The sequence below is a fragment of the Ursus americanus genome, chromosome 19, assembly GCF_024610735.1.
Source record: "Ursus americanus isolate L20-20 chromosome 19, mUrsAme1.1.p, whole genome shotgun sequence".
Classification (NCBI taxonomy): domain Eukaryota; kingdom Metazoa; phylum Chordata; class Mammalia; order Carnivora; family Ursidae; genus Ursus; species Ursus americanus.
In genome coordinates, this window is record NC_142145.1 from 50,628,579 (window position 1) to 50,641,659 (window position 13,081).

General features: G+C 40.0%; 1 protein-coding gene across 1 annotated transcript in view; it reads right to left on the bottom strand.

The window, feature by feature from the left end:
- The window catches only part of LPIN2 (lipin 2), an 83,449-nt gene that overhangs the window by 69,235 nt on the left and 1,133 nt on the right, over nt 1–13,081 (bottom strand). The gene's annotated exons all lie outside the window — the stretch shown is intronic.

The following is a 13,081-nucleotide window of genomic DNA, read 5'->3' on the forward strand; positions in this document are numbered from 1 at the left end:
TCATTCATCTCTCCGACATGCATGACCCACCAGATGCTGCTCTAAATGACTTCTGGCAATTCTGCAAAACCTAACGTACCTTCAGGGGTAAAGACCTTCCCCTACTGACCATAAAACGATGTATTTCAAGACTGAAAGCAACTTAAGAAGAAAAGGTGCTCCAAAATGTTTTAAGAATGACAGCATCGTTGAAACCCATATATTGTACTAAAGTGGGCAATGTACATTTATTCAACTGCATAAATTTTTAGTCATATTCCTCCACAGTTATATTTTTATACAAGTATCAACAGTTTATTATTCATTTGTAATGGGGTGCAAAACTGAAGAACTTGTATTAGATCTTATGGATAAACTTTAAACTTCATAATAAGTTGACTCTCTTAAACAGTAATTTTCATAGTGAAAAATGTCCATCAATTGTCATCATCTATCACCCCCATCTTAAAAGGCACTGTGAAGATGCAGGAAAGAAATGGCTATTTGCTCACATCTCAGGACAGTCTGCAAGTATGCATATATCAGATATCATACATATATCGCAGAAGAGAACCACATCCATTTCTCCCAGCACATACAGAAAGCATCATTTGTTTTTACAGAGACCTTGCCAGAGGCACCAGGTTCTCTAAACTGCCTAAGAATTTCAAAGCTGAATGTTAACTTTTGCATGAGAAATACCAGATTCGACATTTCATGAATATGTACACTTCATTTCTGGAGCTTATTCTTTTCCAAACCTAACTGAAATTCAAAGGGATATAATGAGGTCAAAGCTACAGCAATCACCTATGGGACACCATCAGAATGCCAAGCCATTTCCCTGTAACCCTTCAGGGTACCATGATGAAATCAAGACAATGCCACAATTCTAGTTAAAAGTTACTTCTGCTGCATAAACAGTTTGACCAATCTCACACATTACATCAACCATTCTTCAGTGACTCCTGTAGGTGAAGAGAAAAATCTTCCCTGATTACTGGTAGCATAGTAATAAAAAAGAAACAGGGGTGGGGGGGCGGAGTGCCAATCCATCTGCTTACTTAACTGATGTCATGTGAGTGACCAGGAGAATTCCTCAGCTCCAGTAACACACACTCAGTTTTTAACACCTGCAATCTCTCTTGCATTTTACTCTCAGGAATGCAGCACCCCCCTCCCTGTTTCCCAGAGGAATATGTTTTAGATCAAGAAGCACAAATTCACCAGATCTCCACTCTTGTCTTCGGAACTGCCTGGGTCTGTCTCAATCAAACAGAACATGGCGACAATGAGGCCAAGAAGCAGGGATGTGAACTCCTGTGCAGCCATGCAGAGTTCCCCCTCCCAATTCCAGACATCCCATACTGGTGTCCGCAGAAGCTCCTGGGGAAACTGGGAAAGGCTGTGAAGATGGATGAGTCTTCCACCAGCAGCCAATTAAAACACAGCTTTCAAATTTCAGCCCCTACTTTATTGTGCACAACTACTACTGGAACCCAAGTAGAATTTTCAGAAATGTTAGGAGGGGGGCCTCCATCTCACAGCCTGGGAGGACATCTGGGGTGGATAAAGGGAGAAGCTGTGGAGACAGTAGCCATGGGCAACTGCACCGCTACTGTGAGAGCCACCCATCACTCCAGTTCGAGCTGCGGCCTAGTTCTATGTAGCTTTACAGAACAAATGCCAGGTAAGGCTGTACTGCTGTGTTATCACAAGCCGACTGTGTACACCGAGCTACTGCGACAAGAGAGAAAGACTTCCAAGAGCAACAGCATCTCAGTGAAGCAACATTTGGAATGCTGGAAAATAAAGCTTATTTCAACTCACTGACCTGTTTAAAAGCAGTGTCTACTTTAATGTGTTAGGCACTATTCTATTCTGAGCTGAGATCAAGCAGTGAACTTGGTAAGGTGCCCGCTCTCACAGCACTTAGATTCATTCTTTCTAATGGAGAAAGAGAGACAAGAAATAAAAAACAGGGACGCCTGGGTGGCTCAGTCAGTTGGGCATCTGCCTTCAGCTCAAGTCCCGGGGTCCTGGAATCAAGTCCCACGTGCTGAGCAAGGAGCCTGTTTCTCCCTCTGCCTGCTGTTGCCCCCACTCTGACAAATAAATAAAATCTTTTAAAAAATAAATAAATAAAAAATAAAATTCCAGACTGGGATAACTATTACAAAGGAAATTAAAGAGAGTGATGCTGCCAGAAAGTAAGGGAGGAAGGGCAGGAAGGGCTACTTTAGGTAAAGGAATTGAGGAGCCAAAACCAAAAAAAACCTATGACAGAACTTTTAAAATCAAACAAACTCAATACAGGAAGGCTCACATCTGAAAAAGAAAGAGTGCAATTAACACAGAAGACAGAGCATCAGAACCTGGTTGATCACGTTGATATGTTATGATATACTTAGGATTTACTTTCTCACAAGACACTGCTGTAATCATGTTGCCAACCTTCAAATTACTTTAGAAACAAAGCAAGGGTAGCAAATGAAGTGACTCAGATACTAAGTTATTAAACATTCAGGAAACCAACAGAAATTTAACAGTCACATGCATTTGAACAAAAATCGCCAACTATAATCTAAAAATTACTTCCTGAGAGTTGCTTTCTGATCTTCAGTGAAGACAGACGTGATTAAGAGTCTTTAAAAATATTACGATTACTAGACACTCTGTTAAACACAAAGGATGTCATATACTTGATCTTCATTCCCTCTTAAAACCCACCATTCAGAGCTGAACTGTGTCACCAAAACTGCTAAATTGAAGTTTCAACTCTCAATATCTCAGAATGTGACCTTATTTGGAAACAGGATCTTTACAGAGGTAATCAGGTTAAAATGAGGTCATCAGGGTGGACCCTACACCAATATGACTGGCTTCCTTAGAAAAAGGGGAAACTTGGACCAAGATACATAAACACACACACACACACACACACACACACACACACACACACAAATGCCATGCGACCATGGAGGTAGAAATCAGGGTTCTGTACCTACAAGCCAAGAAATGCCAAAAATTACCAGCTAACCACCACAAGTTAGGAGAGAGGCATGAACAGATTCTCCCTACAGGCCTCAGAAGGAACTAACCCTGCTGACACCTTGATTTCAGACTTCCAGCCTCCAGAACTGTGAGACAATAAATTTTTCTGTTGTTTAAACCATCCAGTGTGTGGTACTTGTTATATACTCGCTAACATAATAGTAAAGAAATATAAAAAGGGTAACTCACAAGTACAAAGAGAATGTTTGGAGGAAATGACAGGAATGACAGGAAATGAAAGAGGTCATCAAATTTTTAAAAGACAAAAAATGGACGGAGGAAAAAAAATGGAGATCAGAAAGCAAGGAAGTACAAAACGAGAGCCCACAGTGGTGGAGGTATGTCAAAAAAAACAAAACAAAAACAAAAACTACAACTACAAGACAACCTCCCAGACTCAAAAACATGATTTTCCAAATTGAAAATTCCTACCAACTACCTAGCACCAAGGTGGAGAGGTATCTGCACTATAGCGGGCTCCACCTAAGGCGGTCACAACAGAAAGATGCCAACAGACAATGTTAAAGGCTCTGCTGTTTCTTTACGGGCAAAGGGTTCAGAAATCACCATGTGGGCGTGGCCATACAAAGCAGGATGCACATCATACTCTCCATCAGAGGTACAGCACTCGATGCCAGCTACCTCCCAAACTTTTCATGAGGACACATGGTGCAGGATGACTCTGCCTGTGGAGATGAAGCCTCACCAGATCTGAGAAGCACCCATATATTGAGTGTTTTTACGCCCTCTGACCTACAGAGACTGATAACATACCTACCCACCAGCCAGGCATGTGTACAAAGCAAGGCCAGGACTGTGGGTCCATCATGAAGCCAGAATAGGGCACTTCCCAGGTGTTCCAGTCACTCCCTTACACTAAATGCTACAGGGACCAAGGCTGCAAATCACAAATGTAGGCACTTAATCAAAATATGAGAAAGAGGAGAGACTTTAAAAAGACAGAAAATTGCTAAAAACAAAAATAAAACAGAAAGAGAAAGGGAAAGGATAGAAAGAGTGGGAAGGAGAGAGAAACAAATTAAAAAGCTTGGTATTTCTCAACAGTACACAAATCAAAGTCCTAAAGGAAAACCATTTCCATTCTAGCATTCCATAGCCAGCCTACCAATTAAGTATGAGGCTAGAATAAATTTCCAGACAGGTAAGGTCTCACAACTGACCTCCTGTGAACCCTTTCTCAAAAAGCTACAGGGCGATGTGCCCACCAAAATGAGGAAGGCTGACAGAGGACTATCTAGGAAAGAAGGCCGAACAGAGGTGAGAAATTAATGGGATGCATGTGAGGTGTTCACTGCTAAGAGTCCTGTAATTCTGTAAAAAATTGGGGGCCTGAATTTGTGATTAATCCCAACAGAACAATTAACTCCAGTGAAAAAAATCTGAACAGGTGAAGAAATAAAATCACTGCACAGGCTTACTTTTAAACACTACTTGGCCATGAAAACATAAATACTAAACTGAGAAATTTAAAAATTATGATACCATTACATGCGAAGGACAGAGGAGAGTGTGAGGGTTATGTACGAGATGAGTCCTCATCTAGCATAGTAGGAAATCCAGAGAATGTCTAACACCAAAAAACCAAGCTACAGTAGTTTACGCATGCACGCAGAGTTAAGCTCACGAGAAGTAGGTAAAAAGAGTTGAAAGAAGCTGCTTTTAGGAAGCAGGAATCAGCAGTGAGAAAGAGACTGGTATTCTTCACTATATATCTCAAAGTACTATCTGAATTAATCTGAATTTTTAGACATAAAATATACTTAAAAATGTAAAAAACAGGGGCGCCTGGGTGGCACAGCGGTTAAGCGTCTGCCTTCGGCTCAGGGCGTGATCCCGGAGTTCTGGGATCGAGCCCCACATCGGGCTCCTCCGCTATGAGCCTGCTTCTTCCTCTCCCACTCCCCCTGCTTGTGTTCCCTCTCTCACTGGCTGTCTCTATCTCTGTCAAATAAATAAAATCTTAAAAAAAAAAAAATGTAAAAAATGAAAAAAATTAAAAGATGAATAGGACATCATGTGATGCAGCCTTATGATAAAGAATCATACCTACAAGGAATAAAAACTACTAAAGAAAAAAACAAACACCAAGCAAATATGAGCACTGTGGGTTTTTGTTTTGTTTTGCTTTTAATTAGGAAAAGCTCTTTTCCAGTTCTCAGCATTAGCACTGAGCTTTACGTCTCATTAAAACAAATGAACCAGAAAATTTAAATATATAAAATTCTTATTAAGTCATCTATTTCATTCACTTGGAAAAGGGAAATGTCCTAACACAAAAGCCCTTTTCTTTCTATGTCAAAGATACGAGCAAAACATCTAGCCAACACTGAAAAGGATGACACTCACCACTAACCATACAGGTTTATTAATATTTTTCAAATAGTAGAAAATAAAATTACCTGTAGTTTTGTAACCTAAGGAAATTTTAATGATAGTTATCAGTTATTAAAATGTATAGAAAAATGTTAGAGACTTTATGAATTAGTCAGCTACAGCTTTTTTTAGTCATGCATTCACCTGCACTGTATATAGTAGTTAGAAAGGACAGCTCTGCTTTCTAGATACAAAGAAAAGGCTCCACTTACAGGCCTAGACAACAAAATTCACAGAGCAAGAGATGAAATGATGGCAAAAATCACAAGGCTTAAATTTACAAAGATATGTAGTAAAGCTTATATACAAAATTACTAACAAAAATTAATTTTCTATTTTGACACTATAGAGATAAAAGTTCTGCGTCAAGCAAGTTTTAAGCAAGCACAAACATCTTTCAACTGAACGTCATATTCTCATGCTAAAAACGTAAGCACAGAAGCACACTCCAAGATACCTCCTTTGACTCACTTTCAATCACTCGTGCACTACTCCCTTCTCAATCCCTCCCTACCTGATTTTACAAAGTTTGCCTGATACAGAAGTAGACTTACTTAATTCTCCTATGAGACTAGAAGGTACTTCAAGGCAAGAGAGATGTGCTGGAACACTACATCGAAAACTAATCAAGTACTGTACGGTGACTAACATTACATCATCATCATCATCATAATAAAAAGATATGTGCTATTCGCCTTTTTTCTTTTTGCCCCTGTGCCTCTCAACAGTGGTGCATCTTGTCTGGTTAGAAATCCTAGCCTGCCACCCTGCCTCTGGACTTCTCCGTGGCCTGTGGCTCTGCTTTAATACACAATCTCATCTAATCCTCAGAATCAGGCTATCAGTAGGTACTGTTATCTCCATATTACAGAGGAGACAACTAACTATATGCCAAACATGTAATCATGAATTTGGGAATTCCTGAAGATCTATGAATGTATTTCTGTTTAATGAGAAGTTACTCTGTATTAAAGAGTTCATAAATACCAAATCACTTATTCAATTAAAGTAAAATACCATTAAAATTCCATCAGAGAGAATCCTATCTGCAGATGTAGTTACCAAGTGAGTCAAATGATATAGTGAAGTAAGTGCCAATTCATAAAAAACAAATCTGTCCAAAAACACAAACCCAGATACTCAACAATATTAGAGGTTTCAGCAGGCTACTCACAATGTGATGGGACAAGGGTTCCTGCATGGGGTTAAGAGGCTGAAGTTCTGTCCAACTCTGAAATGTTGTAACTCAGGGCTCCTACGCACAATCCAGTCCCACATAACCCAGGGGTTATGGAATATACTTCTCATATAAGGAATAATCAAAATTACCAGTGAAAATCCTTCAAGAAGACATCATGTTGGATACTGACATACCATGTCTCAAAAAGTCCAACTGAGCCCATTTCTTCCTCCCAACAATAAAAAGAACTGCCTTCCTCTCAAGCTGAGTCCGAGACCAAAATTTAGCTAGAGTTTAGGGGCCGTGTTTCAAACACTGGATCCCAAGTCAGCCCAGGGACATGCTCATATTACAGAAGGCAGGCAGAGCAGCGGCTTCACATGGCACAACTGATTCTAGAGCAGACACCGAGGAGGTGTGGTGGCACGAACCAGGTCGCTTCCACCGTTTTCTTGGCTGGTCTTTCTCTTCTTAACATGGTTGGTTTCGCATACGTAAATGATTTAAAGAAACCCAAGGATCCTACACAGCAGGTGCTATCCTTCTATTAGCAGTTTATAGATGCTGACGTTAAGAATAAGTTCACCAGTTCCTGTTAATAAAGTAAAAACAAAACCCCCAAATTGGTTTAGGCAAGTCAATCACGAGAATTCTTACAGTCCTTGGGGAGTGTGGTGGCATGGAAGCAGGGGCGATGGAATGAGGTCAATGTCAAAACACAGTTGCATGCATCTGGCAAATCTCTTTCAGCTTCACTGTCCTCACCTAAAAAATGCAGCTACTATCTCTACCATGCAGGGTTGTTGTGCCTCTTAATTTATGTAAAGCATAATGCCTCACCCAAAGGTGTTCAATCATAATAATAATAGTGGTAATAATAACCATAATCTTTTACAAACATTAAACACCTCCTAGAAACAGTGTTCCTAAAAAAACAGGCACCAGCACCATTTTGCAGACTGAGTCTCAGGGGACAGTATATATTAAAGACACCAAAATTCCAAATGTTTACTTTTCAAATCCTGCTACTTTGGCAGGGTATTTTGAATTCGTTGAACCAGTTAGAAAACCCTACAACAAAAGATCACACCTTTCTTATAAAGCATCTGTTTAATACACATTTTAAATTATAAAATAGAGAGCTTTCAGGGCGCCTCTGTGGCACAGCCAGTGAAGCATCCGACTGTTGGTTTTGGCTCACGTCACAGTCTCAAGGGTCATGAGATCCGGCAAGAGTCGGGGCTCTGAGCTCAGCATGCAGTACCCTTAAGAGATTCTCTCTCTCCCCCTCCACCCTGCTCATTCTAAATAAATTAATTAATTAAACCTTTAAAAAGAAGATAAAATAGAGAGCTTTCTATTTAGAAAGCATTTAGATACTTCTCTAAATAAGTCCTGTTCCTGTATAGTTCGTATGTAAACAGATGTTATATCTATTTGACATTATAATTATAGCTAAGTATTACTCATCCAAAAAATGTTGAGATTAAAGTAACTTAAAAGATATAAAATGCGGGCACTTTGCAATATTTTACAAAGAAAAAAATAATTACAACTAACATCCTGAAGGAAACAAAAAGTATATTCCCTATGGTTCTTCAGTAAACCCAAATATTTTTTGTCTTATGTGGGTCCAGAAAAAAGGCACATCACTTTACAAAAGATCATAAACTTACAGGTAACTGTTGGGGAAAATATCATAGCACAATTCAAAGAGCTCCGATTCAGAGTTCATAATTCACATCAACTATCTGATGGTTTTGCTGTCTGAGATTCCTTTATATTTATCTTTTATGTTTTTTAAGTAGGCTCCATGCCCACCGTGAAGCCCAACGTGGGGCTTGAACTCACAAGCCTGAAATCCAGACCTGTGCTGAAATCAACCGACTGAGACACCCAAGTGCCCCCAAAGGCTAAATTTAATAGATTATGCCCAAATTCCTCATAAAACCTATTCACATTCTGGACACCGCTCTTTTAGAATCAGTAAACACCAAGTCTCTAGTACAGCTGGACACATCTATCTTGCCAGGAGCAATACAGCTCACATCATAATGCAATGAATAGATCAGAACCATCATGGAGCTGTGCAATTCCACTGTTTATTCTGAAGCATAAAAAAGGCTTTTAGGTAGAATTCCAGATTAATCAATGAATTTTTTGTTTATGATTCTATAAAAGAGAAAACATCTTACTATAGATCTAAAAACAGATGTTAAAAAAAAAATGTTTAGGGGCTCCTGGGTGGCTCAGTCGTTAAGCGTCTGCCGTCCACCCAGGGCGTGACCCCAGGGTCCTGGGATAGAGCCCTACATAAGGCTCCCTGCTCCACTGGGAGCCTGCTTCTTCCTCTCCCACTCCCCCTGCTTGTGTTCCCTCTCTCGCTGGCTGTCTCTATGTCACATAAACAAATAAAATCTTTAAAAAAAAAAAGATATTTAAATCTATTATCCCTTCCACTGTATTTCAGAAATAGGTGAAAGCAGAAATTCAGTCACTAAAGTTACTTGGTACCATATTCCTATCTTTTTTCTCCAAGTAAAATCACTGACGGATGCTTTCCCCATGCTCAGCTCCTCCTGTTCATCTAATAATTAGTTATGACCATCAAAACCAAATAACTTTTAAACCTAGATACTGGTACCCCTTTCTCTTTGAAATACCATGTCTTTAATCATGTTTCTTAAACTTTTCAAATCCACATCCCTTTACACCTCCTATGTTACTTAAAATTTCAACTAAATTCATGAGTGACCCCAAAAGTTAAAAATCAAAATAATGGGAGATAGCACACCAGACCTTCAAAAAATTTCCACTACATTTTGAATAAACAATCTGTACAGCTGCCCCAGCTCACTGTATTTGAGCTTTCTGCACATCAACCTATGAAGGTCTGCCCCTTTTAAAATCAACAGATCCTATCTTCAGGTGTTCATGTTTAAACGTTCTTTCCTCCCCTCCTCAAATCCTACTTGCTCTACTACAGCCTGACAAATCTTTCAGGCTAGCTTCTTACCACTTCCATTCAACAATCCATCTCTCCCCTACTCCTCCCTTTAGTTCCACGTTTACAGCAAGGAGGTAAACTAGCACTGCCTGCAGGCCACATGGAATGTCTGAACACTGAGACAATAGTTATTTACTCTAATGCAGATTAACAGCTAGAGGAAAGCCACAGATGATTTAAGGGTAAACACAAAGTAACACAAGATCAACTCCTCCTACAGCTGAAATTCATCAAGGAAAGTGCATACTGAAGAAAAGGAATAAACATTTGGGGGCAGGTGGAGATGGTAGGGAGAAAACTGAAATGAAAGAACTGAAATGGAAAAACATATTTGCTAAAATAGGTGAGAATGGATCACTGGAGATTCTTGAACAGGAAAGATAAAGATGCCAGGAGGTGAAAACAACTTAGAATTTATAAATCACTTTAAATTTTATTTATACTTTGCCCAGTTGAAAAACTAACCTGAGGCAGTTCAGACAAATACACATATTGCTAAACAATAAAACTAAAGAGAACTGGCACAAAAAGTAAATAAGAATATGAAATGAAATAAAGGCAAGAAACTAAGCTACTATTCATAAAATTACCTACAGTAACTACAGAAGTAAAGACTTTCTAAACTGTTCAAACATGACAAGTCAGATAAAGGCAATCACAAGGTGGGCTTTTCTATGAGCCAATGTTTCTCCTCCAAAGCAGCAGAAGACCCTAATTTGGATGGTTCATGTTGAAAAAATAGAACACTACAGATAAATATAAACACCACAAAGTTCTAAATTCAAAGATGACAAAAATAGCTACATATTCTAAGTGGATTTATAGAAGATTTCTATGAATCATCCATTTTTCTAACACATGTAGTCTCTCAACTTATATAAATAAAAATAATTTTACAAGACACTTCTTCTAACACATAAACCACCTTGACTTTCAGCTATACCCTCTTTGTACAGAAGTGAGGGTAGCAAAAGGAACTGATGCTGTAACCGTTCTGTTACGCTGTACAAGTTCAATGATTTCTGGTTCCTTTCTTCCTCCTTTTCTTAGTAATAATTTCAACACCAATCTAAATTGACAAAAATAGGAATGACAGAAATTTAGTACTCAGGGGCTTTAGAGGAAAAAGAATCTAAATTGTAGTCAGTGAACGTAATTAAAAAACTGTATCTTATCATCATTCTAATCCTCAAAGTCACATTCAGGGCTTTATCTTGCATTGCCACACAGCTTATCTCCTAACAGATTCTTCTTTTTTCTTCTCCTTCCTTCTTGATAGACTGAAAACTTAGAGCAGAATCACCCAGTCACAGAATTTCAAAACGGAGGCAGACCATCTGGGCAAGCTTCTAGTGGTCGGAGTAAGGTGGCCACACGTGAGGAGCACAGAGCGGAATGGCCCCGCCACACACAGGTTGCCACGGACTCTCAGAGACAGCTAGCTGTTTCACCTGGACCTCAGAGACAGCTAGCTGTTTCACAAGGGGTGAAACTTTCTCACACATTTTTTTTTAAAGATTCTTTTTATTTGACAGAGAGGAGTCTTGCGCGCGTGCGCGTGAGAGAAAGCACGAGCTTGCTTGAGCAGGGGGAGGGGCAGAGGGAGAACCAGACTCGCCTCTGAGCAGGGAGCCCCCCTGTCGGACCCAGGGTCCCAGGACCCTGAGATCATGACCTGAAAGCAGACGCTTAACCAACTGAGCCACCCAGGCGCCCCACACATTTGTCTTCAAGAGTAAAGGAGGGTACACATGTGAAGTGTTTAGCGTTAGTAATACTGTGTTACTAAAAAGAATAAAGACTCAAACTGACAGCAAGGGAGGCAGATTCCAAAAAGTGCAGTTAACTGCTAGCAAAGCCACCAAGAAATCTTAAATGAAAGCCTTCTGATATAGCCATAAAGCTTACTACTCACTCCAGCCTATAATAATTATCTTCAAAGTTTTAATAAAACAATTTATATAGGATTCTGCCAACTGGAAGCTCTCCTTACTAACTTGTGAGTTATTTCATCATGAAGAAGGCAAATGACAGTTCACAAGACTCTGGGGCTCAACCAGAAGTATAATGTCTTACAGACGATGGGAATAAAACAGGTAAAAATGGGCTTTGCAAAAGAAATATCCCAAACCACTGTCTAGCCATTGACCACAGCGCGCGCGCGTGCGCGCACACACACGCGCGCGCACACACACACACACACACACACACACACACACACAGTGACAGCTATGAGGGTCAGAGCAAAAGGAAAGGATTTAAATTAAAGGCAGGTGGACTTAAGTCAGACTTAATGAAAAACCTCCTGACTTACGCTACTAAGCACCTAAGGGAGGCAGCTGAATCTATCTCCCAACAAGACAAAGCTTCCAGCTAAGCGTTACCGTGCTGCTTTATATGAGGAAATAATGTATACCAAAAAAGCATACCCAGAGGAAATAGCTGTTGACACAGAGAACCAAGCTATATTTAAACTAAATATTAATATATTAACTAAACATTGCAAAATGTTCCCTGTAATACTCATGAGCTTAATTTAACCTTTTACCACCTCTAATGCGTGGCACCATCAGGATTATTCAACCAAAGCTCACAATTCAGGAAAGTTGAGTGAACTCATTCAGGAAGTGCCACCAGCTCTCAGGTCACTGGTAAGGACACACACTGACTACTGCTTCCTACCTTTATTCAACAGACCTCCATGGAGGTTTTTCTAAAAGCTGGTTCCGCATTTGGTACCAGGCAGCTATCAAAGTCTGGTCTTCGAGGACCTTCAGTCTAGAGCAGGCGAGAGTCCACCCAGTAAACCAAAAATTACAATACAGGGCGATGAGTATCTTCACTGCTACATTCTTAGAGTAATGAAAGACAGAATGCCCAGCCGACTGTATTGTTTAACAGTGGCTTTACTATAGTGTTGAAGGGTTTTCAAATGCTCCCATTTCCAGTTCCTCTTAAAGGTAGAGCTTCAACTGTGCCATCACATATTAAGACAGAACCTATCATTTCATTTCTCGCGTTCTACCGCCATCTCTATCAACATTTACTTACTCTTCAGGCTGATAGATCGCAATTAACCGTACATTTAATTGGAATTAAGAAGCCACCTACACTGGCCAGAGCTCTTTCATTGGTGGCCTTAGGCCCACTTTTTACACTCTGGATGGGTATGGCCCCGAGGCTGACTGTCCTTCTGGCAAAGTGAGGATGCTGCACCAGGGGACCACCAGAATCCTTCCCCTGCACCTTGTGAGCTCTGACTCTCTCCACCCTCAGCATCGCCTGCCACACTTTTCATTCTTAAGCCACTAAGATCAATATAAGACCATTAACATATAAACCGTATGGCCACTAAATAATTTGTAAATGTTTCAAATTTCGAAACTGACTTTGTACTATCAAAGCATTATGAACCAGCCAAGCCAGGTTTTAATAACAGTAACACGGAGTATCTCTACTGGGCAAAT